Genomic DNA, 5,443 nt, shown 5'->3' on the forward strand with positions numbered 1-5,443 from the left:
CCAGTAAAGAATCCTTGAGAAAATCAATTTCCATTTATAAAAGTATCCCAGTAGGTTGCATGTCCCATTACTGCAGTATTGTACCTCTTACATCCAGTTTTATGTGACATATGGTATCATTTCTTTTCCATGATTCTATTACTTTTGGAAAACTATGTTAAAAACATCATTATAAATGTAACATATCTGACAAAGCTGTGAAAATCAAAGTTTGCGCTGATCACTGGCAGTTTTGGTTGTACATCTGATAAGGGATTCATATATTTTCATATTTCTGCTGTCATATGACCAAGCAAACTTCTTATAGTTCACCCTCACAACTACTGAGATATTACCAACAGTACTATTTCTAATCTGCTAAGGCATGAAGCAATTCCATACTGCTGCTTTTTTACTTAATCAGAAATTTCCACCAAAACCAATGCTTTTTTCCTGGTGTATAGTTAATTTCTTAATCAAGTGACACTATTTAAATGTCTATAATGGATACCCTAAAGCTGAACCAGTGACAGATTTAAAATCTACTGTTTTGCAAAGTATAGGATCTCAAAACGTGTACTTCATCCTCATAGACAGCTGGGAATCAACAATATCAAAATCTTCACTTTAATATTACGGTAATGGACTGAACATAAGTTAGTGGGGCTGGTTGTCCTGTACACGGGAAGACTTGCAAAACTCACATTGGGTTCCCCTACTCACAAGCTGAGCAACCGCTGAAACTGTTCCTCGGAACCACACTTACCTAGATCCTAGCACTGATAAACGTCACATTAACATGCTTAGGTAGCAGCAGTTATTCTAGTCCACAACTGGATGAGCAGTTCCCCTCCAAGGTGATGTACTCAAAAAGTAAAAGGTTCCATCTCACCCTTCCCTACCTGAAGTCCATTTCCCCATGCTTAGTTCAAGGAGTGTGATTTTGTGTTGGGTTCATTTATTTATTTTAGATTACACGCAAGGAACCATTGCAATCATTCATAGCTGCCGTTGTTCTCAAATTATATGTTTGAATCTACAGACACCAAACAATTCAACTGTAATGAAGTATTCTTTCTATAACCGATTATTTTCACAAGAATTTAATTTAGTTTCAGGTTGGGCCCTAATTTCATTTACCATTTTATACTAAGTATAAAAAAAAATGTGTTGGTGTACGTGCCATATAATAAACGGTGCTGTGAACTACAGGGCCCTAATTCCATTGGGGCTTCTGATGGCATCATAAGCTATGGGAGAGGGGTTCCAGTGGATTATATAATCAACAGAACCCAAAGCATAAATTACAGCTCTGTAATTCAAACCTGACCTGTTTTCTATTTCAAACAAAATATTGGTAACAATTGCTGTGCAGTTAGCAGCATTTTAGTGCTGCTGCAACTGTTTACTCTGGTTCCTCAGTAACATGCCCCAGACTTACCCAAGTTCATTGATTGCAACTGATCCTGGCTGCTCTTCAGTATTTCTGGAGAGTTTTGATATTCTTGTGCATGACATTCTGCAATCAATAAGCACAACTTCAGGATGAGTGCTGATTTAGGTGTATAACAGCATACCCAGGAATTACGAGGGCTTTTTCTGGAACTGTAATGTGCACAACATTGCATTGAATAATGCTCCATTCCCCAAGCTAGCATAAGAAAGGGCTGTAAAACTAATCACCTCGTAGCCCAAGAATGATGCAGCTCAGGTTGCTTTGCATCCTTGATTCATTTGAAGGTGTGTATTGCCCCTCATCCACAGTAGTACAGATTTCAGAGGCAATTAATGGAATCAGATGCTCTGGTCTCACTGAAGTTCTGAAGAATGTAGCTCTATAGCTCTTTTAGAAACCATTGAAAAGTATCATTTAATGTATTTAATTATGCAATCTGCCTGTTTTACTCAAGGATAGATGGTGCTTACTAAAGTCATGTCTGAGCAAATGTAATCAAGTTATTAAATTTGAGTATATCCTTAAATCCCATTTCCTTTAGTAGGACTGTAATGAAAATCTGATCTGTTGAGGTGTGATGTTTACTCTAAAATAATACCAGAATAGAAAAGCGTCTTATATCTAAGCATTTTCCTTTTCTGAACTGCAAGAGGACTCAGAAGTGAAAAGAGAAGGAAGACAAAAATTTGTGTTCTTTAAGAATGCACATAATGACCAAAGGCAAAAAGAATAAAGATCAGATTTCCAAATGTGGGAGTAAAGTTTTCTCTTATTCGCAGAATTACTATGTAGACTGCACAATAGAAATGCCTGTGTTCAGTATAAACACTTACTTTTCATTTGCTTTGCAGAGCAATTGAAATTTGGAAAAGGAGATCACAGGTAAGACAGTGACAGCGACCATTCCAGTCCATGGGTAATAATCCACCTGTGTGACAGAAGGCATTCAATTTTTATAACCTGGATCTATATCAGGTGACTGGGATCAGAAAATAGAGGGCAATTTGTTCCTAGCACTCCTTTGTTGCTCATTTTTTATAAGGTTTTAACCTCTAGCAACTCTAGGATTTGAAAGGAGGAGGTGTCTCCCTTATACTATATCCTTACATCCCACATCAGACTAAGAGTAAATTCCAGCAAGCCATTAACTGTGTGTAAATCAATAAAAAACAAACAAACAAAAATAAATCCCAGAGGCCAAACATATAAGATCAGAATTTCCAAGCACTTGTCTGATTTATAGGCTCTCTCTACTAATTCTAAACCCAAGCCTGTTATCAGCCCTCAAGCAGTGCATCAGGAATGCCATGGAGCCACTAGTCTTTATCCTTATCTTCATCACCGTTTCCCCTCTGCCACTTCAACACAGCACAGAAAAAGCAACAACTATTCTGCTATTGGATACCACTACAGGCATTTTTGCTCATTATCTGAATATTATGTACTTGATTGCTGCAAACACATTTGTTGTTACAAATGGAGTTGTCTTCTTCATGTATCATTATTAAATAAGCTATCGTTAAAAATGCCTAAAGATGCACAGCATGTACAGCTACAGCATGTAAAATACAAAACATACAAAAACCACAAGGTGCTTTGTGTTTTTGTGCACATGTATACACACAAAAAACAAATAGCAGAGAAGGAAGTGCTTTTAGAATTTGTCCTGTTGGAAAACTGGCTGTGTTGCAACACAGGACAAGACGATGCTGCACCATTTTTATGCAGACCCGCACAATGGTGCACTAATGCAGCAACACTATGTCCAGAAGCAACAACACCAGGAGGAACTGTTGCATCCAGCTACTAGAAGTTGAAATGAACATGTAGAGGAGGAGTTGCACAATGCTGACTTCTTCCAAATATAGAATAAGTGTATGGTTTTCCTCTACAAGTATCTTTAAATTGTTATGAGAGGTTTGAGCTTCTTGTGAACAGTCATAGAGCTTTGAAAATGAGTATTTTTGAAATTTGTTGGTGGTGATAGCATCTGTGGAACAATGCTACGGCATATGCCACAGAAATATATAACTGAAATAAAGCCTCCTTGCGATGCTGAAAGAAGACGTGACATACAAATATTTCGTATTTAGAAATGTGTATGTTCAAACCAAGCAGTTCTTAACCCTGAGTTCTGCACAGGCAGTTCCTGCTCTGCCTGCGCTGTTGCAGAGCTGCTGCAGTGTTCACACTGCAGTTCATCTGCACAGCAGCCTGGTGCCTGCACCCAGACCCTCAGCACACATGTGGAGTGCAGAGGGGATTTCACCTCCTAGAAAGAGCAGGCAAAATTAATCCCTGCTCTCAGTCCACTGATTGCAGAACACTTATATCAGAAATAGAGTTGGTTCTGTCCATGTAATATCCTTCATCACAATATCGACTAATACATCCTTTGGCAGATCTCAAACAAGGGGAAAAAAAAAGCTGTCACATTTCTTTTGGCACTTAGGTACCTTCATACTGCTAGAGAATTTCTCAGGGGATGATCAAAATAATTAGCACATTATTAAGTAATGAAGCTCATACAGCATAAATAATCTTCTCCCTAATATCTGGGTCTCCAAGATCTTATCTTCTCATAGGAAGAAACCAAATCCAATGTTCTCAGCCATGCTGTCCTGTGACACACCAGCCAGCACTTTGTGACAATTACTATTCCCTAGAAAGCTGCTTTTCAGCATGGTTTTAGCACATGGGCTGTTGAGTCCATATCAAATTAGGTGTCCTGTTGGCCACATGCAGGGAGAAAGGCCACAGGAAAAGTTTTGGAAGCAAAGGCGCAGAAGTGTAAAGAGGCATTTAACTAAAATGCAAGGGGTGGAGGAGGGCAAGAGCTCATTATGTGAACTTGCCTCCTGCTGTCATCCCAGGTTGTGTAAATATTAGCTATGTGAACTGGAATAATGGCTGGATTGTCTGGGAGGATGACAAGTGACAGCTAAGAACTGGGTCAGGATCAATCACTATTTGCATACCAATTAGTTAATGTTCTTTCTTTTCTCATACAAATACAGTAAAAGATAACATTTCTCACATTTAGAATAAAAAGCTTCAACTGTCTCTCACACATGGCTTATGTGGTATTTTTAGAAAATTTGTTTATTCCTCAGGAGCTCTGCTAAGTCTCCTTTATCATCATTTGAAACTCATCTAAGTCCCAGCTTCATCAACTCTGCTAATGTATCTTAAGCAGTACTGCTCACCTTTCCAGTAAACCAGTGTGTTTAGCAATGTGTTTCTCTCTAGCTATGGAGCACTCACTCCTATTTCAGTCCTAAAGCGCTCTTCTTAACACTTACATTTTGCAATATATTTTAGGACTGACATTTGTATCTTGCCTCCTATTCAAGCCATAGGCCCTTTGTCAACACACCACAATCCAAACGTGTGGCACTTCCACAGATTCCCTCTATGGTCATCATTAAAACAGAGCTTGAATTCCACTCTGTTTCTGTGCATGGCAGATTTACGATAGAAATTACAAGAATCATTCATCTTTCTCAAGTTTATAGTATGCTTCACTGCTGAACCGTTACCTCTCTTAGGGAGGCTGCTTGTGGTAAGGAAATTGAAGAGAGGAGCAGCTAGATGGAAACTTTTATCATTTGGACACTGTTCTTGTCCTTATTGAGCCTTGACTCAGTTCAGCCAGTACCCCCCTTGGCTACAATAACACTACTTATTTCTAATGAGGGCAGAAACATCACAGAGACTATGAATGGTGAATTAGTAAAACCATCACTTTCTAGGCTTTCTTCAAGTATTTTAATATTTCAAGGAATTCCTTCTAAATGTTTTAAGAGCTTTAAATTAGTATCTGTAACCTGATCATAAATTAAAAATCTTCCCTTACCAACCAAAAGCAATGCCAAGTTATTTGTATACTTATTGTTCGTTTATAGCCCCCATAAAGATATTCCCTGGAAACCAAATCTTACTGCCAAAAGAATTTGAAAACATAATACAACTTCCCTTCTAAATAATCTTGTATTATACTTTCATCAA

This window comes from Falco peregrinus, chromosome 5 (assembly GCF_023634155.1).
Source record: "Falco peregrinus isolate bFalPer1 chromosome 5, bFalPer1.pri, whole genome shotgun sequence".
Classification (NCBI taxonomy): Eukaryota; Metazoa; Chordata; class Aves; order Falconiformes; family Falconidae; genus Falco; species Falco peregrinus.